At 45.0% G+C, this 26922-nt stretch overlaps 1 protein-coding gene across 9 annotated transcripts in view; it reads left to right on the top strand.

Annotated features, from left to right (window-relative positions):
• The window catches only part of MLH1 (mutL homolog 1), an 87716-nt gene that overhangs the window by 52002 nt on the left and 8792 nt on the right, over nucleotides 1-26922 (top strand). Inside the window, exon 14 of one of the 9 annotated variants that reach the window (XR_015150905.1) lies at nucleotides 22549-22872. The exons of the other annotated variants lie outside the window; for them this stretch is intronic. The gene's annotated coding sequence lies outside the window, so the exon portion shown is untranslated. The remainder of the gene's footprint in view (nucleotides 1-22548; nucleotides 22873-26922) is intronic. 9 annotated transcript variants of the gene reach the window in all.

Below are 26922 nucleotides of genomic sequence, written 5' to 3'. Positions count from 1 at the left end.
CTAGCATGTGAGATGAGTGCAGTTGTGCGGTACTTTGAGCATTCTTTGGCATTGCCTTTCTTTGGGATTGGAATGAAAACTGACCTCTTCCAGTCCTAAAAAAGCCTCTTGATGAAAGTGAAAGAGGAGAGTGAAAAAGTTGGCTTAAAGCTCAACATTCAGAAAACGAAGATCATGGCATCTGGTCCCATCACTTCATGGCAAATAGATGGGCAAACAGTGGAAACAGTGTCAGACTTTATTTTTGGGGGCTCCAAAATCACTGCAGATGGTGACTGCAGCCATGAAATTAAAAGACGCTTACTCCTTGGAAGGAAAATTATGACTAAGCTAGATGGCATATTCAAAAGCAGAGACATTACTTTGCCAACAAAGATCCGTCTAGTCAAGGCTATGGTTTTTCCTGTGGTCATGTATGGATGTGAGAGTTGGACTGTGAAGAAGGCTGAGCTCTGAAGAATGGATGCTTTTGAACTGTGGTGTTGGAGAAGACTCTTGAGAGTCCCTTGGACTGCAAGGAGATCCAACCGGTCCATTCTGAAGGAGATCAGCCCTGGGTGTTCATTGGAAGGACTGATGCTAAAGCTGAAACTCCAATACTTTGGCCACCTCATGCCAAGAGTTGACTCATTGGAAAAGACCCTGATGCTGGGAGGGATTGGGGGCAGGAGGAGAAGGGGACGACAGAGGATGAGATGGCTGGATGGCATCACTGACTCGATGGACGTGAGTCTGAGTGAACTCCTGGAGTTGGTGATGGACAGGGAGGCCTGGCGTGCTGCGATTCATGGGGTCGCAAACAGTCGGACATGACTGAGTGACTGAACTGAACTGACTGAAAAGATGAAGGAAAAAGTTGGAATTCAATTCCTACAGTAGCTTAAAAGTCCTAAAAATCCCTTAATTGTCTTTTTGTCTTTGGGACAGTTAAGGTTAGGATGTCTTTCAGTCTACCCAGATCAATTAAAAGTCCTTCATTAGATACCCTGTGTTCTAAATATTTTATACTAGTCTTACAGTATTGCAGTTTTTCTTTGGACATTTTATGTCTCTTTAAGGCTAGCTTCTGGAGAAAATACAGGGTGTTTTGTTGACTGTTTATCGAAGATTTGAACACAGCAACAAATAGTCTACATACTGTATCAAACCTGACTTCTGAGGACAATCCAGATGATCTAGATCGGCTTTTATTATCTGAGAGAGGTAGATGAGGCTTTCAGTATAGCCCTGTGGCGTACAGTCCATGGATATTGCCGTTCATTTGAAGTGAAGGCAAAAAAAAAAAAATACTGATCATCAGGATGTATAGGGATTCTAAAAAATGCACCACAGAGATCTATCACCAAAAGAAATCACTGTTTACAGGAAGGTATAGGAATTTGGCACTACAGAATGTTGAGGGATAATATTAATAATAGCATTGATAGATCTCAAGTCCTGTACAAATCTCTAGCCTTTGCCATTTGGTTTTCTTAACGGGCAAAATGGGAGTTATTACAGGGGCTGGAGGCTGGAGGAGAAGGGGATGACAGAGGACGAGATGGTTGGATGGCATCACTGACTCAATGGACAAGAGTTTGAGCAAACTCCGGGAGATGGTGAAGGACAGGAAAGCCTGGTGTGCTGCAGTCCATGGGGTCATAAAGAGTCAGACACGACTGAGTGACTGAACACCAACAACAAGGACTGGTGCAAGGCACAATAAGGCCTTTCTCAGTGTGGTCTCATAGGAAGGGTTTTGTTCCTTCTGTGGCCTCCTGCCTTAATGGATATTGGCAAATACTGGGCAGGGGCTTTTCCTTTTCTATAGTAATTTTGATGGCAGATGCAGAATGTATTCTTCCAATGTCGGTAAAATGAAGTGCCCGTAATTCTTAAGGTACTAAGCCGAGCAGTTTGTCTTGTTCGGTGTCATCCTCATCAGGAGTCACAGACATATCTGATTGGTCCTTCAGATCTAGATACATTTCTCCCTTAGGAGTAAAGGAAATATGGGCTTCGTAAGCTTCTAATAGGTCTCTGCCTGTCAAGTGAACAGGAGCACTTTATACTAGAAAAAAGGAGTGTCTTCCTTTAAGTTCCCCTAAGTAGAATTCTAAAGGTAGTGATTTAAGTCTTAATAGCGACTGAGCGACTTCACTTTCACTTTTCACTTTCATGCATTGGAGAAGGAAATGGCAACCCACTCCAGTGTTCTTGCCTGGAGAATCCCAGGGACAGGGGTGCCTGGTGGGCTGCCGTCTATGGGGTCACACAGAGTCAGACACGACTGAAGTGACTTAGCAGCAGCAGCAGCGCATTAGAAATGCCTACCATCTGTATTGAGGTATTACTCTTGAGGGACAGAGCCTTTAATTTTCATGGGGTTCAAAAGTGAAAAGATGGCCCTAGTATCTCTTAAAGCTTTGTTTCTCTTTGTATAATCGTTTCTACTTTTCCCAGGTTGTTAGGAGAAGGGGAAAGACTCACCACATTCCCTTGGAGCAGCCCTATTCTAGTTTAACTTGAAATTCTGGCCTAAAATCCAATTTTCCTTCTAGGCTTCTTTTCCTTAACTTACAGTTCCTTTTCTGATATTTTGGTTTTCTGCAGTAACAGCAAACTTTTTGTTTCTCTCAGTTGGAAATTACATGGAGGTTGGTTAACCTTCAACTGCTGTTGGGAACTTAATAGTGCAATTGAAGTTTCATGAGTTTTGTAGATATCCCCCTTTGTTTTTAGTGGTTTTGAAAAGTTGATCAGCCAGTGTAACAAGGGCATTTGTATGTAATGTGGGCCAACTTAGATTGTGTCTTTTGCCCAGAGTAGCCAAATCCTCATCTAAGCAAAGGATCATTTTAGTGGTTAGAGAATGATTCAGGTGTCAAGTCAGAATATTGCTTAAAAGTTTTTTAAATCTCTCATAATAATCTGGAATTCATTCATCTGGTCTTTGCTTGCACTGTTGAATCTTTATCCAGTCTACAGTTTTTGAAAAAAGCTCTGGGATAAGTTCGAGGGGTTTCTGAGCTAAATCCTTGCATTTATTGCGAGCTTGTGAACTGTGTGATTCAAAATCCATTAAGGAGTGTTTCTCTGTCCATTCATTCTCTGCTTTGCTTTGAGAAACTAATAAACTGTATTAATTTAGATGTGAAAACCCGAGCTCGTAGGTCTGGATGGTTAACTCAGATTCGTTGTTGTTGGAGTCACTAAATTGTGTCTGACTCTTTGCTCTCCCATGGACTGTAGCTCCCAGGCTTCTCTGTCCATGGGATTTCCCAGGCAAAAATACTGGAATGAGTTGCCATTTCCTTCTCCAGGGTATCTTCTCCACCCAGGGATTGAACCTGAGTCTCATGCATTGGCACGTTGATTCTTAACCACTGAGCTGCCAGGGAAGCCCTTAGATTCCTTAGCAAATCCCAGTGGATCCTGACTTGGATCAGGAAATTCCTTAGCTAAGGCTCTAAGGTTCTATTTGGGTCCAGGGTATGTATGTGAGCACCGAGGATGGGTCACCTCTCTAATAGGTTTCTCCTTAAAGGGAGCTGTAATCACTTCTGATTTTTTTATCCTCCTTTTCTGAGGAAAGGGGAGCAGCAGGAGGCAGAAGAGTTGGAAGAGAAAAAGAGTGAGTGTCTGGGCCAGGCTCTTCAGATAGAAGAAGAACAGAGGGAGAGAGAGAGAGCACTAGTGGCTTTTTTTAGTTCTGATATAATTTCAAGCACTTTTCTGTTTGTTTCCTGCAAAGAAGTTATTGTTTCATTTCTTCTTTTAGAAGCTTCTAAATAACCAATCAGAGTGAGCATTCCGTTCAGTCTGTCTGATCTTACAGCTGGCTTTTCTAACTGTGCATGCAAAAATATCAGTCTTGGACTATCAAAAGAACCCCAACTTGACCATTTTAGGTTGAGATCTCCTTTAGATATAGTCTGCCCATTTCACTAAGTACTTTCAAATATGAGCTTTGTATGTGTTGTACATGAATCTGGCTTGGGTGTTCGTTGGAGGTTTGTTTTCTGATGCCCCTCGTTTCTGTGTTTGAGTCTATTTCTCATTTTAAGTTGAATTTGTCAGGGGTAAAATTTACTAATGAAGTTGTGTGGTGGGTCAGTGTGCTGTTTGTGAGCTTAACTCCTCTACTGCTGCTAAGTCACTTCAGTCGGGTCCGACTCTGTGCGACCCCATAGATGGCAGCCCACCAGGCTCCCCCGTCCCTGGGATTCTTCAGGCAAGAATACTGGAGTGGGTTGCCATTTCCTTCTCCAATGCATGAAGGTGAAAAGTGAAAGTGAAGTCGCTCGGTCCTGTCCAACTCTGAGCAACCCCATGGACTGCAGCTTACCAGGCTCCTCCATCCATGGGATTTTCCAGGCAAGAGTCGTTTCAACCCTTTTCTTTATCTTGGTTTTTCTCCCTTGGACAGTCTAAGACCACCGTAGGTGCTTGGATCGCTGAATGGCCAATTTTTATTCATGACTCCTGGTGAGCAAATATTTCAGTTAATGATTAGTTTTCCCTGTGGGACCCTGCATGGTATGAGGATGCTGTCTCCACCATTCCCGTAAACTTTTCAGTCTCCTGAGAAAGTCATAACTGGCTGAGAGGAGTCTTATTACTTTTCTTTGGAGCTCAGTATTTTTCTTTGGCGGCGGGGGTGGGGTGGGGGGTGGGCCGCACTGGACTTTGTTTTTTTTTAATATACATTATTTAATTGGAAGGTAATTACTTTACAATATTGTATTGGTTTTGCCATACATCAGCATGAATCTGCCATGGGTGTTTCCCATCCTGAACCCCCCTCCCACTTCCCTCCCCATACCATCCCTCTGGGTCATCCCAGTACATCAGCCCCAAGCATCCTGTATCATGCATTAAGCCTGGTCTGGCGATGCATTTCAGATATGATAATTTGCATGTTTCAATGCCATTCTCCCAAATCATCCCACCCTCACCCTCTCCCACAGAGTCCATAAGCCTGTTCTATACATCTGTGTCTCTTTTGCTGTCTCACGTACAGGTTTATTGTTACCATCTTTCTAAATTCCATATATATGCGTTAGTATACTGTTTTGGTGTTTTTCTTTCTGGCTTATTTCACTCTGTATAATAGGCTCTGGTTTCATCCACCTCATTAGAACTGATTCAAATGTATTCTTTTTAATGGCTGAGTAATACTCCATTGTGTATATGTACCACAGCTTTCTTATCCATTCGTCTACTGATGGACATCTAGGTTGCTTCCATGTCCTGGCTATTATAAACAGTGCTGCAATGAACATTGGGGTACATGTGTCTCTTTCAGTTCTGGTTTCCTCAGTGTGTATGCCCAGCAGTGGGATTGCTGGATCATATGGCAATTCTATTTCCAGTTTTTTAAGGAATCTCCACACTGTTCTCCACAGTGGCTGTACCAGTTTGCATTCCCACCAACAGTGTAAGAGGGTTCCCTTTTCTCCACATCCTCTCCAGCATTTCAGTTATTCTGTTGTTCATCTCTGTTCTTTAGTTCTTCTAGGTCTTTGTTAAACATTTCTTGTGTCTTGACCTGTGCCTTCATTTTTTTCCCAGATCATCTTTGCTGTCTTTACTCTTTTTCCTCCAGTAGATTGCCTGCCTCCACTTCACTTACTTGTTCTTCTGGGTTTTTATCTTGTTAATTCATCTGGGACACATTGGTCTACTGTAATTTTGTCTACCTTCCTGTGATTTTGGTTTCCATTTTGCAAGCTGCAGGGTTATAATTCTTTTTGCTTCTGTCCACCCCCTGGTGGATGAAGCTGTCTAAGAGGCTTGTCAGGCTTCCTGATGGGAGGAGCTGGTTCTTGCCCCCTCGTGGGAGGAGCTGGTTCTTGCCCCCTCGTGGGAGGAGCTGGTTCTTGCCCGCTAGTGAGTGGAGTGGAACTGGAAGTTGTTCCTCTGGTAGGCAGGACCACGTCAGGGGCTGCGTTTATTGAGCAGCTATGTGCTCAGGAGGATTTTAAGCAGTTTATCCCAACCTGTTGGTTGCTTAGCCTGAGGCATCCCAGCACTGGAGCCAACAGGCTGTTGGGTGGGACCAGGTCTTAGTGAGAAAATGGCCCCCTTCCAAGAGGGCTCACACTGGCGCCTCCTGTGTCCTTGTCCCCACAGTGAACCACAACTGCCCCTACCTCTCCCGGAGACCCTCCAATACTGGCAGGTACTTTGGGGCCAGTCTCTTATGAGGTCATTACTTTTTTCCCCTGGATCTTTATATACTTGAGATCCTGTGTGCACCCTCCAAGAGTGGGGTTTCTGTTTCCCCCAGTCCTGTGGAATTCCTGTGATCAAATCCTCATGAACTTCAAAACCAGATTTTCTGGGGATTCCTACTCCCATTGCTAGACCCACAGGTTGGGAAGCCTGATGTGGGGTTCAGAACTTTCAGTCCTCTGGGAGAACTTCTGTGGTATAATTATTTTCCAGTCTGTGGGTTGCTGCCTGATTTGATTTCATCACTGTTGTGCCTCTCTCACTGTCTTGTTTTGGCTTTTTCTTTGGATGTAGGGTATCTTTTTTGATAGGTTCCAGTGGTTTTTGTCAGTGGTTGTTCAATAGTTATGGTTTGGATGTTTCATTAAGAGGTGAGCTCATGTTCTTCTCTGCCATCTCATCTCCTTGATTCCTTGTACTTCAGTTACTCCTTGGTGTAAGGAATGGCTGAGTCTGCAATCACTCCACCTTCCTTTGGAGTCTCCTTCAGCTTCTCCAGTTCCTGGGCAGCTGTGTGTGTTCGGTTCTCTGACAAGGGCTCCAGGCTCTGTCTCCAACACCTCGCCCTTACAAGACGCTAGTGGACCAGCTGCACTGCTACCTAGTCAGCGAGGGGGCGCTCTAGATCGTGAAGGCTTTTCATGAACAGAAATTCGTAGATTTAATGTCGGCAGATTTTATGAGTTTATTACATGTTGGATTTTTTTTTTTAATGAAGCATAGTTGATTTACAGTGTTGTGCTAATTTCTGCTGTACAGCAAAGTGATTTGGCTATATATATATATATATGTTTATTCTTTTTTAATATTCTTTTCCATTGTGGTTTATCATAAAATACTGAATATAGTTCTCTGTTCCGTACAGGAGGACTTTGCTGCTTACCCATTCTGTATGTAATAGCTCATGTTTACTCACCCCAGCCTATCACTGCACCCCTCCCCAGCCCCCTCCGTCTTGGCAATCACAAGCCTGTTCTCTGTATTCATGACTGCTTCACGGGTAGGTTCATGTGTGTCATGCTTCAGATCCCACATGTAAGTAATACCGTGAGTTAGTTTTCTCTTTGCCGCTGACTTCACCGAGTATGATAATTTCTAGTTGCATCCACGCTGCTGCACGTGGCATTACTTCATTCTTGTGTATGGCTGAGTAGTGTTCCATTTTGTGTGTCTTCTCTGTCCATTCATTTGTTGATAGATATTTGTTTCCATGTCTTGGCTATTGGAAATTGCGCTGCTGTGAACAAAAGGGTGCCATGTATCTTTTTGGATTAGAGTTTTGTGTGGATTTAGCTTCCCTGGTGGCTCAGATGGTAAGAAATCTGCCTGCAATTTAGGAGACCTGGGTTCGATCCCTGGGTGGGGAAGATCCCCTGGAGAAGGAAATGGCTCCCCACTCCACTATTCTTGCCTGGAGAATTCCATGGACAGAGAAGCCTCTTGGGCTGCAGTCCATGGGGTTGTAGAGAGTCGGACATGACTGAGCATGTATGCATACACTGATGCAATAAGTCTCCACTCTTGACCACTGGAAGCAGAGTTGCTGGGTTCGGGGTTTGGCACACCTTGAAGGTAAGGTCCAGGATGTTTGTTAGAAGAGTCTGATATCTTAACTTTCTGCTGGTCAGCCAATGATGTCCTTTGACTTCCAGCATAGATTGTACCTGATGAGGGGTTAATACATCTAAGCGTTGTCACAGGGTGAGCTTGGATACCTCATTAACAAGCAGGGCTGCTACTGCCCACAGCCAGCTTGGCCATCCCAGGGCCGCAGAGTCCATTTGTTTTGGAAAGTGAGCCACAGGTCTCTGATCCATTCCCAGCTTTTGGGTTAGGATTCCTAGTGGCTAATCCCGACCTCTTCATGCACATATAGGGTAAAGGGCTTTTCCATGTTTGCAAGCCCCACTGCTGGTGCTCTGCTAAACTAAGTCTTTAGAGTCTCAGAGGCCCTTTAGTTTACTGATGGTCCTTATTCTTTTGAAGGGGTTCCTTTCTCCTCCCTTTAGAGCCTCATATCGGGGTTTAGCTATAGGGCTGTCATTTAGAATCCAGATATGACAGAACCCAGCTGTCCCAAGAACGCCTTGGAGTTGTTTCTTGGTGGTTGGAGATGGTATGCACTAATTGCTGTTTGATCTATGGCCAGGGTTTGTTTGCCCCTGGGATCAAGACAAATCCTAAATATTGAACTCCTCGCTGTGAAATCTGAGCCTTCTTGGAGAGACTTTTATCCACTTTTTGCCAGAAAACTTAGGACCCTATCAGTATTTTGATCTGAATCACTACTTATCAATGTCATCAACAGATTGTAGCAGAGTTCTCTTCTCAAGGCTCAGTTCCCTTAATTCCCTTGCTAATGCATTTCCAAAAAGATGGAGGCCTTCCTGGAAACCCTGGGGAAGCACTGTCCAGGCATATTGGTTAGCCCCCAGGGTGTCAGGGTCCCTCCATTCAAAGGCAAAAAGGTGTTGAGAATCTGGATGTTGGGGAATCCAGAAAAATTCATCTTTGAGGTCCAAAACAGAAATACTGAGTGTCCCCTCGCAGTTGGGTGAGGAGGGTGTGTGGGTTTGGCGCCAGTGGGTAAATAGGGATGACGGCCTCATTCACTACTGCTGAGTCTTACACCAACTGATACTGCCCGCTAGGCATCTGGACAGGAAGGATTGGGGTAGTGCAGGGGGACTGGCAGGATCTGATGAGTCATGTTTTAGGAATTTGCTGAGCAGTAGTTGGAGTCCCCTCGGCCTCAGGCTTCCGAGGATATTGTGTCTTCCAGGGGTGTTTTCCTCAGGCCTTAAATCTTATGTTTTATTGGGGGAGCACATTTTGCCCTTCTTGGCATTGAGGTATCCCAAACTACAGGATCTACTTGTCAAATTTCCTAAAGGATGTTGTGGGGGATATTTTGATGCCCACCAGGTGGGTCATCTGGGATTGCTCACATACGCATTCTCTGTTTGGATTCTTTACCTCCTTGGACTTCATCTTGTCCTAAGATTATGTAGCAGATCTCACCCGAGGAGGAGGACTGGGCATTCTGGCATGTACAGAAAGGAGTGAGTAATAACAATAGACCCGACGTTGCAGGCAAGGGGGAGATGTAAATCACCTTACCTTTAGCTGGCCAAGCCAGAACAGAGCAGGTATCTCCAGTGTCCACAGGAAACTCTGTTTTCTTACCTGCCACATCGAAGAAGGCTCTGTGGAGTAGAGAGGGTGGATCAGGTGGGACGTGGAATCGGCCAGGCACCTGAGCCTGTCAGTTGGGGTGTGGAAATTGCTCACAGGGAACTGGGGCCAGTCAGGGTCACCCCTCTGGCATCCCACAGGAAGGTGCTCAGGACAGCCCCCCTCCCAGTGCCCCCCCTTTCTGACAAAAGGTGTGACTGGTTCAGGCCCAGGTGGTTTCTTGGTGGTGCGTCCAGCCTTCTCAGCCCTCCACGGTCCCCTTGAGGTGGTAGGTGAGTCGGAGCTGCCAAAAGCTGTGTTTTCTGTATTAGCCTCTTATCTTGATTGGCCTCCTCCGTAAAGTCTAAGTTGTTATAGACCTTTACAGTGGGGTTTGGGCCCAGCCTCAAGTTTTTGTCATTTTCTCTGGATATCTGGAGTAGCCTGAGTGATAAAATGCACAGCCAGTAGTGTCTCGCTTAAGACTCAGGGTCTGTATTGGTGTCCTTTCTGAGTGTCTCCGTCACTGGCTCAGGAAGACTGCTGGGGTTTCATCTTTTTCCTGTGTAACCTCTCAGGCCTTATAATAACTCACAGGCTTTGGCACACCTTTTCATTCCTTCTGATAGACAAGTAATGTAATGTCTCATCCTAGCCTGGCCTACACGATTGTCATAATTGGATTGCGGGTCATGTTCTGGGGTTACATACCCGCGCCCCCCTCTGCACCCCTCCTCCACCTGATGAAGTTGGTGGTGTGGATTGGTGGCCAATAGGCCATCTGCTATTTCCCTGGCCTTTTCCAGTATATGCTCCTTTTCATGCGGGGTGCAGCAGTGGGCCAGAATAACCCTGATGTCCTGCTGTGTGTGAGAGAAAGCCGACCCCAGCCTGGGAAATTTACCCCTAAACTTGTCAGGGTTCTCTGAGAACCTGGCAAACCTCTCCTTGCAGATTAACCCAGTTACTTTAAGATCTCTCTTTGGGATGTCCTCCAGGGGCCCCTTAAAGCACCCCAAAGTTAACTGGAAGTCAGGAAAGTTTCATTTAGAATTTGCTATTTGAAAATTCTGTCAAAAAGTTTTAAAACACCCAGGCAGATAGGATCATAGGTTTCTGTGAAACAATCCTTACTCCTTGAGCTAAGGTGGGAAAAAATAAAAAGTCGATGTAGATCACTTAAAGGCACAGGGACTCACACAATCTTTTATCAAAAGAGCATCCAGGACAGCTTTTGTTCTCCTATGAGAGAGGCCAATCCAGTCCTACACCAGTCTGCTCTTAATAAAATCCATGTACCTAGTTACGTGTAATCCAACCTTAGAAAATCCCGACCACATACAGAATTCTTTTTCATTGCCCCTCCTCTGCAAATCGTCTGCCACTTTCTGTAGCTATACGTTGTGTCGTGTTCTCTCCCCATTCAGAGGACTCTCTGTGACCCCGTGAACTGCAGCACTCCACCTTCCCTGTCCTTCACTATCTCCCAGAATTTGCTCAGACTCCCGTCCATTCAGTCAGTGATGGCATCCAACCATCTCAACTTCTGTCGTCCCCTTCTCCTCCTGCCCTCAATCTTTCCTAGCATCAAGTGGTCTTTCCCAGAGAGTCAGCTCTTTGCATCAGGTGGCCCAAGTATTGGAGCTTCAGCATCAGTCCTTCCAATGAATATTTGGGGTTGATTTCCTTTATGATTGACTAGTTTGATCTTCATGCTATTCAAGGGACTTTCAAGAGTCTTTTCCAGCACCACGATTTGAAAGCATCAGTTCTTTGGCACTCAGCTTTCTTTATGGTGCAACTCTCACATCCATACATGAATACATGACTATTGGAAAAACCATAGCTTTAACTATATGGATCTTTGTTGGCAAGGTGATGTCTCTGCTTTCTAATATACTGTCTAGGTTTGTCATAACTGTTCTTCCAAGGAGCAAGTGTCTTTTAATTTCGTGGCTGCAGTCACTGTCTGCATTGATTTTTGGAGCCCAAGAAAATGAAATATGACATTGTTTTCACATTTTCCCCATCTATATGTCATGAAGTGATAGGACTGGATGCCATGATCTTTGTTTTTTGAATATTGAGTTTTAATCCAGCTTTTTCACTCTCCTCTTTGAACCTTCATCAAGAGACTTCTCTTCACTTTCTTCCATTAAAGTGGTATCATATGCATATCTGAGGTTGCTGATATTTCTTCCGGCAATTTTGACTGCACCTTGTGATTTATCCAGCCTAGCATTTCAAATGATGTACTTTGCGTATAAGTTAAATAAGCAGAGTGACAGTATACAGCCTTGATGTACTCCTTTCCCAATTTTGAACTAGTCTGTTGGTCCATGTGTGGTTGTAACTGATGCTTCTTTACTTGGATACAGGTTTCTCAGGAGGCAGGAAATGTGGTCTGGTATTCTCATCTCTTGAAGAATATTCCACAGTTGGTTGTGATCCACATTGTCAAAGGCTTTAGCATAGTCAGTGAAGCAGATGTTTTTCTGGAATTCTCTTGCTTTTTCTGTGATCCAGTGGTTGTTGGTAATTTTATCTCTGGGTCTTCTGCCTTTTCTGAACCCAGCTTGTACATCTGGAAGTTTGCGGTTCACCTACTGTTGAAGCCTAGCTTGAAGGATTTTGAGCATAATCTTGCTGGCATGTGAAATGAGTGTAATTGTATGGTAATTTGAGAATTCTTTGGCATTGCCTTTCTTTGGGATTGGAATAAAGACTGACCTTTTCCAGTCCTGTACCCACTCCAGTGTTCTTGCCTGGAGAATCCCAGGGACGGGGGAGCCTGGTGGGCTGCCGTCTATGGGGTCGCACAGAGTCAGACACGACTGAAGCGACTTAGCAGCAGCAGCCACTGCTGTTTTCCAAATTTGCTGGCATACCGAGTGCAGCACTTTAGCAGCAGCATCTTTTAAGATTTGAAATAGCTCAGCTGGAATTCCATCAGCTTCACTAGCTTTGTTTGTAGTGATGCTTCCTAAGGCCCACTTGACTTCACACTCCAGGATGTCTGGCTCTAGGTGAGTGATCACACCATCGTGGTTATCTGGGTCATGAAGATCTTTTTTGTACAGTTCTTCTGTGTATTCTTGCCACCTTTTCTTAATCTCTTCTGCTTCTGTTAGGTCCTTGCTTTTTTTATCCTTTACTGTGCCTATCTTTGCATGAAATGTTCTCTTAATATCTCCAGTCGTCTTAAAGAGATCTCTAGTCTTTCCCATTCTGTTGTTTTCCTCTGTTTCTTTGCATTGTTTACTTAAGAAGGCTTTATTTTCTTTCCTTGCTATTCTCTGCTACTCTGCATTCAGTTGGGTATTATCTTTCCCTTTCTCCTTTCCCTTTCATTTTTCTTCTTTTCTCAGCTTTTTGTAAGGCCTCCTCCGACAACCACTTAGCCTTCCTGCATTTCTTTTTCTTTGAATGGTTTTGGTCATCACCTCCTGTACAATGTTAATGAACCTCTGTCCATAGTTCTTCAGGCACTCTGTCTACCAGATCTAGTCCCTTGAATCTATTCATCACCTCCCCTTAATAATCATAAGGGATTTGATTTGGCCATACCTGAATGGCCTAGTGATTTTCCCAACTTCCTTCAATTTTAGCCGGAATTTTGCAATAAGGAGCTGATGGTCTGAGCCACAGTCTGCACCAGGTCTTGTTTTTGCTGACTGTATAGAGAGAGCTTCATCTTCAGATGCAAAGACTATGATCAAGCTGATTTCAGTATTGGCCATCTGGTCCATGTATAGAGTCGTCTCTTGTGTTGTTGGAAGAGGGTCTTTGATATGACCAGTGTGTTCTCTTGGCAAAACTATTAGCCTTTGCCCTGCTTCATTTTGTACTCAAAGGCTGAACTTGCCTGTTACTCCAGGTATCTTTTGACGTCCTACCTTTACATTCCAGTTGCATATGACTAAAAGGACATCTTTTGGTATTAGTTCTAGGATGTCTTGTAGGTCTTCATAGAATAATTCGACTTTAACTTCTTCAGCATTAGTGGTTAGGGCATAGACTTTGACTGTTGTGATGCTGAATGGTTTGCTTTAGAAATGAACCAAGATCATTCTGTCATTTTTGAGATTGCAACCAAGTACTGCATTTCAGACTTCTGGCCTGGAGAATTTCATGGACTCTATAGTCCTTGGGATTGTAGAGAGTCAGACAAGACTGAGCGACTTTCACTTTCACTTTTCATTCCTTCAAAGGGATTCTTGGCCATAGTAGTAGATATAATGGTCATCTGAATTAAATTCGCCTGTTCCCGTCCATTTTAGTTCACTGATTCCTAAAATGTCGATACTCACTCTTGCCATCTCCTGTTTGACCACATCTAGTTTATTTTGATTCATGGACCTAACCTTGCAGGTCCCTATGCAGTATTGTTCTTTGCAGCATCCAGATTTACTTTGACCATCAGACACATCCACAGCTGGACATCGTTGCTGCTTTGGCTCAGTCTCTTCATTCTTTCTATAGCTATTTCTCCGCTCTTCCCCAGTAGTATATTGGACACCAACCAGCCTCAGGGGTTCATCTTTCAGTGTCATCTTTTTGCCTTTTCATACTGTTCATGGGGTTCTCAAGACAAGAATACTGAAGTGGTTTGCCAGTCCATAAATTGGTAGAAAACATTTCAGGGTGGCACCATACATCTTTAGTTTCTCTCTCACAAGACAAAAGTAGATAAATTTAGACCTAATTTTTAGCAATTAATGTTCCAGTATTTTATCCTATTTGAAATTGTCTGGATATTCAGTTAATGCCTATCATTTAACTTATTTTTAAACTTACCAAAATTTGGAGGGACTATTTTAGATGAAAGTTTTCAAAACATGATTAGTCCTATGGGGTTTACCAAAAAGTTCTTATCCCAGTTACCTTTACTTCAAAATTTAATCATATCAGGTTGTTTTCCCTGTTGACAGATTTTATAACAGAAACACTGTGTGCTTATTTCTAGTAACCCTCAGTTCAGTTAAGTTCAGTCACTCAGTCGTGTCCGACTCTTTGCGACCCCATGAATTGCAGCAGGCCAGGCCTGCCTGTCCATCACCAACTCCCAGAGTTCACCCAGACTCATGTCCATCGAATTGGTGATGCTGTCCAGCCATCTCATCCTCTGTCGTCCCCTTCTCCTCCTGCCCCCAATCCCTTCCAGCATCAGGGTTTTTTCCATTGAGTCAACTCTTCACATGAGGTGGCTGAAGTATTGGAGTTTCAGCTTCAGCATCAGTCCTTCCAGTGAATACCCAGGACTGATCTCCTTTAGGATGGACTGGTTGGATCTCCTTGCAGTCCAAGGGACTCTCAAGAGTCTTCTCCAACACCACAGTTCAAAAGCATCAATTCTTCGGTGCTCAGCCTTCTTCACAGTCCAACTCTCACATCCATACATGACCACAGGAAAAACCATAGCCTTGACTAGATAGACCTTTGTTGGCAAAGTAATGTCTCTGCTTTTGAATATGCTACCTAGGTTGGTCATAACTTTCCTTCCAAGGAGTAAGCGTCTTTTAATTTCATGGCTGCAGTCACCATCTGCAGTGATTTTGGAGCCCAAAAAGATAAAGTCTGACGCTGTTTCCACTGTTTGCCCATCTATTTCCCATGAAGTGATGGGACCAGATGCCATGATCTTAGTTTTCTGAATGTTGAGCTTTAAGCCAACTTTCTTACTCTCCTCTTTCACTTTCATCAAGAGGCTTTTGAGTTCCTCTTCACTTTCTGCCATAAGGGTGGTGTCATCTGCATATCTGAGGTTATTGATATTTGTCCCGGCAGTCTTGATTCCAGCTTGTGCTTCTTCCAGCCCAGCATTTCTCACAATGTACTCTGTGTATAAGTTAAATAAGCAGGGTGACAATATACAGCCTTTACGTACTTTTTTTCTTATTTGGAACCAATGTGTTCCATGTCCAGCTCTAACTGTTGCTTCCTGACCTGCATATAGGTTTCTCAAGAGGCAGGTCATGTGGTCTGGTATTCCCATCTCTTTTCAGAATTTTCCACAGTTTATTGTGATCCAAACAGTCAAAGGCTTTGGCACAGTGAAAGTGTTATACTTAACACTGATGTCTCTAAAGACAGGTCTGTATTGATTAAGCACACAGGTTTAAGCCAGACAAGCCAATTTCTATAGAACCAGAGATCTCATAGTTTTCCTGCTTGAATTGAAAATGCACCTCTCCTTTTTTCCCCTCAGTCTAGGGTCTACAGATCAATCCAGTACTTGCTGAGAGCACAGACAGAGCAATTACATTGCAGAGGGCAAGGAGAGAGATGCAGGCCCCTCCAGCTCAAGCAGGAGGGGAAAATGCAGGCTCCTGTCTTTTCTTTCTGTTCTTTAAAGTTCTACCAAGTACCCCAGGGCTGCCGTCTCAGGGCATGTGGGCTGTGTTTGTATTTCAAGGCTTAAGTCCTCCACCAGGCCTACAGTGTCACAGAGACCTGCAGAACAGCTGGACAGACAAAACTGCATCATAAAGGTAGCAATCACAAAACTTAAAGACACAAAAATCTTTCAGGATAAAGGGGCCGGTAGTGTAGGAGTGAGGACTGAGGAAGAGGTAAAGGGAGGAGGGACAGAAAAGACTGAAAAACAGAGAGAGTGCTGTTTCTACCCGCCCCCCCTGCAGGTGTCTGTTCAGGCACCAAGCAGCACACTTCTGGAAAGGGCCAGTGAAGGAGGGGGTGCCCTGTCTGCTGCCCACCCGATGCTCTAGCCCAGAAGCCAGCCCGTTGTCTGTGGGACTGCAACCCAAAGGTGGGGCTCTGACCACGCGGTATATAGCATATATAGTGTACAGCATATAGCAGTCTGCCGCTGCAGCCTGTCCCAGCAGGGCTTCTCTTGGGGGCAGGAAATAAAGGTGAGAATATTGGGACAGTCAGACTTGCAGCCACAACATGACCTGAGGGCGGAACCTCTGTCACTCTCCTGAATCTCCAGGGGGAGCCCTCTGGCCCGGGGTCTGTGCAGTGTGAGGCCAGCCTCTCCACCTCTGCTCGCCACCTGCCAGAGGAGCAGGTCTCACAGGCTGAGAGGAGGGATGCTGTAGCTGCCCGACGTCCACTCTTGGGAGGGTAAGACTGAAGGAGAGGACAGAGAGAGAAGATTTCAGGAGAGGGAAAAGGACAAAGGCGCGGGGAGGCGTTGCCTGAGTGAGGTACTGAGGCCCCCAGGGGCCAGGAAGGCAGTCTTAAAACGAGGTGATGCTGAAACAAGCGGTCAGGTGGCCACTTGTCACCCGGGGCAGCTGCATCCCATGGTCCCAGAGGGGCCCAGATCCTCTACCCAGAAGGGGACGGGCCCCATGTTGGGCACTGCAGAATATGTTACCACCCAGGGTTCTTGGCCTCCTTGACAGAGGCCGGATGAAACATTCAGGCGCGGCCTTCTTGGGGCCCCTGCTGCAGCGGGGGTCAGGGGGACACAGACCAACAGGTTCCCTTGGGCGCCTCCCACTCATTTCAGTCTATGGGTGTCCTTTGCCCAAAAGTGGGTCTCTTGTAGGCAGCCTGTTGTAGGCTCTGGTTTTTTAATCGAGTCTGCCACTCTGTGTCTTCTGATTGGAGCATTTAGTTTATCAGCTTTTAAGGGAATTCTTGGTAGATATGTATTTATTGCCATTTTAACCTGGTTTTCCCAGTTGGTTATGGATTTCTTCTTTGTCCTCTTTGTTTTTCCTGTTGTGGTTTCATGGTTTTCTTCTGTATTATGCTTGTGTTCTCTTCTTGGTTTGTGAATCTGGTTTGTGGTTATCATGCTTTTCAAGTGTTAACCGCATCCTATATCTGCTTGCCTTAGGCTGGGAGTCAAGCACATTCTAGGAAATGAACAAATATATATACATTTTCTTTCTTCCCTCACATTTTATGATTTTGATGTTCTTTTTTGCATCCCTGTGCTCATCCTTTTGGTGTTTTCACAGTGGTAATTATTGATACTGACCAGGGTTCTTGGCCTGCCTTAATCAGTGGAAATCGACTGGAGGCCAGATAAGAAATTCAGGTATAAGGCTTTATTCAGGCTTCTGCGCTGGCTGCAGGAGTGAGTGAAAACAAATAACATGTTCACATGCTCCCCAAGTGGGGGACAAGCTTGTTCCTTATATGGGGTGAGGGTAGGGTAGGGGTGTGTTGGGGGGGCGGGGGGGCTGCTTAGGTGGTCTTGCCCCCCTCTCTGGTGGTGGTGAGTGCAGCCGGGGCGTGCACAGTACCTGCTTTGGCTTGGGACACCCAGGTTTCGTTCTTGGCTCTTCAGAAATGACATCTTTTTTTTCTCTTTTTGCCTTTTTTGTATCTTTTGGTCCCAAATTTGTTCCAACTGTACACACACAGGGTTGTTTTTAGTCCCACCTATTTTGTAGCTTGAGAGGCTTGTCCAGGGCCAAGCTTTGCAACACTGCGGCAAAAGCTCCCAGGTCCCAGACCTGTCTCATGACTTTCACAGATGGTGTTTTATTTTTTTGTTTTTAATCTGTATACTGGCTTATTTAGGTGATTTGCTTTCCAATTGTGAATTTCTATTTTCTATAGATTCTTACTTTTCTATTTAGAAAGGAACTTTCTATATTTTGGGCTTCCCTAGTGGCTCAGATGGTAAAGAGTCTGCCCGCAGTGCAGGATACCTGGGTTCGATCCCTGGTCAGGGAGATCCCTTGGAGAAGGGAATAGCAGCCTTCTCCAGTATTCCTGCCTGGAGAATCCCATAGACAGAGGAGCCTGCCGGGCTACAGTCCATGGGGTTGCACGGAGTCAGACATGACTGAACGACTAACACTTTCAGTATTTCTTTCAGGATATATTTAACATTGCTATATTCTTTTAGTTTCTGGTTGTCTGAGAAATTGTCTTTCCTAGTCTAAATGATAATTCTGTTGGGTAGAGTGTCTTAGGTTGCAGATTTTTCCCTTTCAAGATTTTGAATATATCTTGCTATTCCCTTCTGGCCTGCAGCTTTTCTGGCTGCAACTACCAGAAATCAGCTGCTAGCTTTTTAGGGGTCCTTGCTGCCTTTGGTTTTCTCTTTCTGCCTTTGTAATCTTCGTTTTTAATTTTTGCCATTTTTCAAAGAGTGTGTCTTAAGTTTACCTTGTTTGAGAGTGTCTGTGCTTCCTGTACCTGAGTATCTGTTTCCTTCTTTAGGTTTGGGAAGTTTTCAGCCATAATTTCTTCAAAAACATTTTCAATCTCCTTTTCTCTTTCTTCCCCTTCTGGAATCCCTATTATACATAGGTTGGCACGCCTTTTATTGTCCCATAGGTTTCTCATGGGCTTCCTAGGTGGCGCCAGTGGTAAAGAATCCCCCTGCCAGTGCAGGAGATGCAAGAGGCGTGGGTCTGGTCCTTGGGTTGGAAAGGTAGGAAATTCTTGCCAGGAAACTTGCGTGGACAGAGGAGCCTGGCGGGCTACAGTCCATGGGGTGACAAAGAGTCAGACACGACTGAGCACGCACGCACTAGAATCTACTAGGCTTCTTCTATTGCTTTAATTTTCTTTTCTTTTCTTTTTTTTTTTAAATTTTATTTTATTTTTAAACTTTACATAATTGTATTAGTTTTGCCAAATATCAAAATGAATCCGCCACCGGTATACATGTGTTCCCCATCCTGAACCCTCCTCCCTCCTCCCTCCCCATACCCTCCCTCTGGGTCGTCCCAGTGCACTAGCCCCAAGCATCCAGTATCGTGCATCAAACCTGGACTGGCATCTCGTTTCATACATTCTATTTTACATGTTTCAATGCCATTCTCCCAAATCTTCCCACCCTCTCCCTCTCCCATAGAGTCCATAAGACTGTTCTATACATCAATGTCTCTTTTGCTGTCTCGTACACAGGGTTATTGTTACCATCTTTCTAAATTCCATATATATGCGTTATTATACTGTATTGGTGTTTTTCCTTCTGGCTTACTTCACTCTGTATAATAGGCTCCAGTTTCATCCACCTCATTAGAACTGATTCAAATGTTTTCTTTTTAATGGCTGAGTAATATTCCATTGTGTATATGTACCATAGCTTTCTTATCCATTCATCTGCTGATGGACATCTAGGTTGCTTCCATGTCCTGGCTAAGCAACTCCTATAGCTCAACTCCAGAAAAATAAATGACCCAATCAAAAAATGGGCCAAAGAACTAAATAGACATTTCTCCAAAGAAGACATACAGATGGCTAACAAACACATGAAAAGATGCTCAACATCACTCATTATCAGAGAAATGAAAATCAAAACCACTATGAGGTACCATTTCACACCAGTCAGAATGGCTGCGATCCAAAAGTCTACAAGTAATAAATGCTGGAGAGGGTGTGGAGAAAAGGGAACCCTCTTACACTGTTGGTGGGAATGCAAACTAGTACAGCCACTATGGAGAACAGTGTGGAGATTCCTTAAAAAACTGGAAATAGAACTGCCTTATGATCCAGCAATCCCACTGCTGGGCATACACACTGAGGAAACCAGAAGGGAAAGAGACACGTGTACCCCAATGTTCATCGCAGCACTGTTTATTGCTTTCATTTTCTTTTAAAATTTGGCTTTCTGTCTGCTGTCCTGAGTGGGTAATTTCCATTATTCGAATTTTCTAGGTCACTTATTCATTCTCGTGCATTATTTATTGTGCTATTCGTTGCCTTTAGTTCATGAGCTTTCTAACTTTTTCTTAGCTCCTCTCTATAGTTTCTAGTTCCTTTTTATAATGTTCTTCATTTCTGTTGACTGATGTGGTTGTTCTGTCGCCGCATTATGTCCACCTCTTTGCACACCCATGGACCGCAGCATGCCAGGCCTCCCTGTCCCTCACCATCTCCCGGAGTTTTCACATGCACACTCATGTCCATTGAATCAGTGATGCCATCCAACCATCTCATCCTCTGTCCCCTTTTCTTCTTCTGCCTTCAGTCTTTCCCAGCATCAGAGTCTTTTCCAGTGAGTCAGCTCTTCGCATCAGGTGGCCAAAGTATTGGAGCTTCAGCATCAGTCCTTCCAGAAGAGTATTCAGGGTTGATTTCTTTTAGGATTAACTGGCTTGATGTCCTTGCAGTCCAAGGGACTCTCAAGAGTCTGTTCCAGCACTACAGTTTGAAAAGCATCAATTTTTAGTCACTCTGCCTTCTTCATCATCCAGCTCTCACATTCGTACATGACAGCTGGAAAGATCATAGCCTGGATTATATGTGCCTTTGTTGGCAAAGTGGTATCTTTGCTTTTTACCACACTGTCTAGGTTTGTCATAGCTTTCCTGCCGGGAAGCAGTTGTTTTCCAGTTTCATGGCTGCGGTCACCATCCACAGTGATTTTAAAGCCCAGGAAGAGGAAATCTGTCAGTGCTTCCTTTTCCCCTTCTGTTTGCCATGAAGTGATGGGACTGGATGCCATGGTCTTAGTTTTAACACTGAGTTTTAAGACGCTTCTTTCACTCTTCTCCTTCACCCTCATCAAGTGGTTCTGTAGCTCCTCTTCACTGTCTTCCATTAGAGTGGTATCATCTGCATATCTGAGGTGGTTACTATTTCTCCGGGCAGTCTTGATTCCAGATTGTAACTCATCCAGTCCGGCATTTTGTATGACGTGCTCTGTGTATAAGTTAAACAAATAGCCTTGTCGTACTCCTTTCTCAATCCCGAACCAGTCAGTTGTTCCATACAGGGTTGTAACTGTTGCTTCTTGACCCACATACACGTTTCTCAGGAGATAGGTAAGATGGTCTGGTATTCCCATCTCTTTAAGAGTTTTCCACAGTTCGTTATGATCTACACAGTCAAAGGCTCCAGTGTAGTCTATGAAGCAGATGTTTTTCTGGAATTCCCTTGCTTCTCTATGATCCAGCGAATTTTGGCAGTTTGATCTCTGGTTCCTCTGCCTTTTCAAATTCAGCTTGAACATCTGGATGCTCTCAGTTCACATACTGCTGAAGGCTAGCATGGAGGATTTTGAGCAGTACCTTACTAGCATGGGAGATGAGTGCCATTGCCTGGTGGTATGAACATTCTTCAGCTCTGCCCTTCTTGGGAACTGGGATGAGGATTCACCGTTTCCAGTCCTGTGGCCACTGCTGAGTTTTCCAAATTTGCTGGCGTATTGAGTGCAGCACTTTCACAGCATCATCTTTTAGGATTTGAAATAGCTCAGCTGGAATTCCATCACGTCCACTAGCTTTGTTCGTAGTAATGCTTCCTAAGGCCCACTTGATCTCACACTCCAGGATGTCTGGCTCTGAGTGAGAGACTACACCACCATGGTTATCAGGGTCATTAAGATCTTTTTTGTACAGTTCTTCTGTGTATTATTTCCATCTCTTCTTGATCTCTTCTGCTTCTGTTAGATCTTCACCATTTCTCTCCTTTATTGTGCCCATCTTTGGATGAAATGTTCCGTTGATATTTCCAGTTTTCTCAAAGAGATCTCTAGTCTTAGCCTGTCTGTTGCTTTCCTCTCTCCTTTGCACTGTTCACTGAGGAAGGCCTTCTTGTCTCTCCTCGCTATTCTCTGGATCTGCATTTAGTTGGGGCACCTTTCCCTTTCTCTCTCGCTTTTTGCTTTTCTTTTCTCAGCTATTTGTGAAGCCTCCTCAGATAACACTTTGCCTTCTTGCATCTCTTTGGGATGGTTTTATTCACTGCCTCCTGTACAGTATTACAGACCTCGCTCCATGATTCCTCAGGTGCTCTGTTTACTAGGTCTAATCCCTTGAATCTATTCTGTATTCATTACCTCCCCTGTATATTCATTGGGGATTTAAGTCATACCTGACTGGCCTAGTGGTTTTCCCTGCCTTTTTTTAGTTTAAGTCTGAATTTTGCGATGAGGAGCTGATGATCTGAGCCATAGTCAGCTCCAGGTCTTATTTCTGCCGACTGTATACAGCTTCTCCATCTTTGGCTACAAAGAATGTAATCAATCTGATCTCAGTATTGATCATTTGGTGATGTCCATGTGTAAAGTCATCTCTTGTTTTGTTGAAAAAGGGTGTTTGCTTTCACCAGTGTATTCTCTTGGCAGAATTCTGTTGGTCTTTACTCTGCTTCATTTTGTACTCCAAGGCCAAACTTGTCTGTTACTCCAGGTATCTCTTGACTTCCTACTTTTGCATTCCTGTCCCTTATGCTGAATAGGATATCTTTTTTTTTTTTTTTTTGGTATTCTAGGTTTTCTAGGTCTTCATAGAACTGATCAACTTCAACTTCTTCAGCATTGCTGGTTGGGGCACAGACTTGGATTACTGTGATTTTGAATGGTTTGCCTTGGAAATGAACTGAGACCATTCTGTCATTTTTTTTTTTTTTTAACGATGGTGTCACTGGGCTCCACCTCCAGGGTGATGGTCTTGCCGGTCAGGGTCTTCACGAAGATCTGCATTTTGACCTGTGAGTGAATGCGCAGATGCCGCAAATTCAATCACGCCGAGTCACCTCCAAGACGACACAGGAACCCAACAATGCCAGCCGCGTCTCCATTCTGTCATTTTTAAGGTTGCACCCAAGTACTGCATTTCGGACTCTTTTGTTGACTCTGAGGGTTATTCCATTTCTTCTAAGGGATTCCAGCCCACAGCAGTAGATATAACGGTCGTCTGAATTAAATTCTCCCATCCCCGTCCATTTTATTTCACTGATTTCTAACATGTCGGTGTTTTCTCTTGCCATCTCCTGTTCAGCCACATCCAATTTACCTTGATTCATGGACCTAATATTCCAGTTTCCTCTGTGGTACTGTTCTTCACAGCATCTGACTTTACTTTCGTCACCAGACACACCCACAGCTGAGCATCGTTTCCTCTCTGGCCCAGCCGTTCATTCTTTTTGGAGCTATTAGTAATTGTCCTCTGCTCCTCCCCAGTAGCATACTGGACACCTTCTGACCTGGGGGCTCATCTTTCAGTGTCAAATCTTTTTGCCTTTTTATACACTTCATGGGGTTCTCCCTGCTAGTGTGTTGGAGTGGATTGCCATTCCCTCCTCCAGGGGACCACGTTCTGTTAGAAGTCTGCACTGTGACACACGGCACGGCTGACAGCTTCACTGAGTTACACAAGCCCTTTTGCCATGACAAGGCAGTGATCCTTGAGGGAGATTTCTGTCAATAACCTTTCTTAATTCCTTGAGTGTTTTCATTATCTCCATTTTGAAATCTGTGTCTGTTAGGTCTTTTTCATTGTTCTTTGTGGGGAATTCTCTTCATCGTTTAACTGGGAGTGGTTTCTCTGCTTCTTCATCCTCTTGCTCTGAGTTAAGGAGGAACGGTTGTCTCTGTTGGAGCAGGAGTCTTGGGGGCTGTTCCTATGTGGGCGTGTCCCATGTAGCTTGTGCGGGTTTAATATAATGTGAGGGCTGTTTTTATTTTTACGTGTTTGGCTGCGCTGGGTCCTAGGTGTGGTGTGCAGGATCTTCAGTCATAGCAGGTGGGGTCTAGTTCCCTGACCAGGGAGTGAACTGGGCCCCCTGCACTGGGACTGCTGAGCCTTAACTACTGGGCCAGCAGGGAAGTCCTGTGAGGGCTGTTTTCAGTGTGTGCCTGTTGGCCCTTTGGTCAGCATGTGCTTGGTGTTCTCCCCTTGATGCAGGGGGTGTGCAGATGCGGTGGCCGGTGCCAGGTAATGGATTTTTCAGTGGCAGTGGTGGCTCCTGCGCAGCCCAGCAGCTTTGTGATGGGAGTGGAGGCAGCACATGACTGCCTCTGGAGGCTGGGAGGGGGTAGCCTGCAGCTTGAGACTGCTCCTGCAGCCCGGGGGTCGGGGGCGGTGGGTGGCCTCTAGTGACCGCTCCAGCTCCCACTCCCGGAGCTTGTCCCGCCACCCGCAGCAGCCCTCGAGCAGGAAGAAAGGCTGTGATGGTGGGGCCTCCCCTCCCCGTGCGCCCCCCACAGTGGTGCCTGTGGGAAGCTCAGGCTTCTTCCTCAGAGCCCATTGGGTGTGGCCACACCAGACTGCAGCCCCTTGTGCTGTGTCTACACAGCACGGCCCGCCCCCCCGCGCCCTCTCCCCAGGCCCGCTCTTGGGAGTGCAGAGCCGTGGCACTGACCGTCTGAGCAGGCCTGGCCATGCTGAGCGCCACAGACCAGACCATGTTCCTCTCTGAGGCTCTGAGGCTCCCCCTCCGTCCTGGCCGATCTCCCGGCTGGTGAGGGGACTTCCCAGCACGCAGGTCCTGCGTGACCTTTCCTCTTTCGCAGCTCCCTCCCTGTGGCACAGGTCCAGTCTCATTCCTTTCTTGCCTTTTTTTTTGTCCCTCTCGGTTACATGGAGATTTTCTTGGCCTTTCAGAGGTCTGAGGTCTTGTGCCAGCATTTAGTAGATACTCTGTGAGAATCCTTCCGCATCTAGATGTATCTTTGATGCACCTGGATTTTTCAGTGGCAGTGGTGGCTCCACTGGCAGTGGGTGGCGGGACAAGCTCCGGGAGCGGTCACTAGTTGCCCACCCCCCCCCCGCCCCCCCAGGCTGCAGGAGCAGTCTCAAGCTGCGGGCTACCCGCTCCCAGCCTCCAGGGGCAGTCATGTGCTGCCTCCACTCCCATCACAAAGCTGCTGGGCTGCGCGGGAGCCACCACGTCCACCTTGTGGGAGGAGGTGCGCTTTGTGTCCTGGTGTTCCGCCACTCTGAATGGCTCCTGTATCACACAGTGACCTTTTTATGTAGGGAATTCCTTCTCACTCTGGGATAATTAAATCATTGCTCTTTTGTTAGCTCCTAAAATGCTTATATGTAAATCTCTTGTCCACCTGGGATTTAGTTTTGGCATATGGTGTTATATTCATAGTTTCTATGTGTCTGATTGTTCCATATTACATTGTTAACTCTCAGTTTGTTTGAATTTATCCAGTATTTTTGCTCATAATTCTTTCCCTCAGACCTTTGATGGTGTACGGACCTACTTCCTCTTTGAGTGGGGCCGTGGATGGAAAGCTTTTTGTTTTGTCAAATCCATCTTTATTTTGGTAAGTTTCTTTGCTGGGTTTAAAATTTCAGAGTTGCAGTTACTTTCTCTAAGTGCATTGAAGGTATTAGTCTACCACTCGTTGGCTCCTTCTATTGTGAAAATTCAAGTGTCAGTCTTTTTTTTTTGGCCTCGCTGTGCAGCTTGCAGAGATCTAGGGATTGAACTGGTGCCCTTGGCCATGAAAGTTTGGAGTCCTAACCACTGGACTGCCAGAGGATTCCCTGTCAGTCCTGTGTTCTCTTACTTTGTGGTGATCTCTCTGTGTCTCTGAGTGCTTTTAGGGTCTCTTTTTTTTGGTATTCTGTTTCTCTCAGGTGTAGATTTTGTTGGGCTTCCTGGAGCTGAGGCTTGGTATCATTCATCACTTTTGGGACCTTCTCTGATACTTTGTCTTGAGAGTCTTCAGTTACTGTCTCTCCCTGTTTCCTAGCCCTTCTGCAATTTTAATTACATATTTATTTTCCTCCACATTGCATAAGCTTTCCTGTTTTCATGTCGTCAGTCTGTGCTCCTGATAGTTCTACCTTTTAATGGCCTTGCCAACTTTGTCCACTCAGTTGATCTTGATTTTTATTTTTAAAGATTCATTTATTTTTGCTTTTTGACTGTGGTGGATCTCTGTCGCTGCACATGCGCTTTCTGTAGCTGTGGGGAGTGGGAGTGAGCGGTGTGCAGATTCTCGTGGTGGTTTCTCTTGCTGCCCGGCGCAGGCTCAGGGCGCGCAGGCGGCGCAGGCTCAGGGCGCGCAGGCGGCGCAGGCTCAGGGCGCGCAGGCGGCGCAGGCTCAGGGCGCGCAGGCGGCGGTAGCTGTGCCGTGTGAGCTCAGTGGTTGCCGTGCAGGGGCTTGGTTGCTCCGCGGCACGTGGGATCTTTCTGGACCAGGGATCAGACTGGCGTATTTGATTGCATTGCAAGGTGGATTCTCAACTACTGGATCACCAGGGAAACCTGGATCTTGATTTTTAATTTCGATTCTTGTGTTTTTTATTTTTAGACATTTTTTTTTTTTGGAAATCTCCTTGATCATTGTTTAATATGAACTTTTAAAAATTAGTTCTGATTTTAATTGTTAAGGTTGAGTCAAAATAAATCATTTTCCTCATTGTTTACCATGAAATTTTTATCCTCATCCATTAGTATATTAAAATACAAAAGACCTTGTGTCACATGACCTTGCCAAGGGTGCAGATAAAGACAGTTCTACTTTTTTTCCTTTCATATTTTTACAGTTTGCTTTCCTTGCCTCACTACAGTGTTTAGAACCCACTATACAATGTCAAGTAGAATGAGTGAGCATGGGAGTTGTTATCTTTTTCTGTATTGTGGAAAGAATGCATTTACTGTTTCACCATTAAACGTGATGCTAGTTGGAGGTTTTACATTGATAGATTTTTCAGATTAAGGAAGTTATTTTCTATTCCTAGTTTGCTGAGGGATTTTTTTTTTTTTTTGTCTGCACTGCACAGCATGTGGGATCTAAATTCCCCAACCAGGGATTGAACCTGCACCCCCTGTGTTGGAAGTGTGGAGTCTTAACCACTGAATTCCCAGTGTTAAGACAGTCTCTGAGAGTTTTTATTTAAA

The sequence above is a fragment of the Bos grunniens genome, chromosome 22 (assembly GCF_055505025.1).
Source record: "Bos grunniens cultivar Pamir isolate PY7600 chromosome 22, Bosgru_T2T1.0, whole genome shotgun sequence".
NCBI classification, from domain to species: Eukaryota; Metazoa; Chordata; class Mammalia; order Artiodactyla; family Bovidae; genus Bos; species Bos grunniens.
The sequence above is the reverse complement of the archived record's forward strand: the minus strand, read 5'-3'. Positions and strand labels throughout refer to the sequence as shown.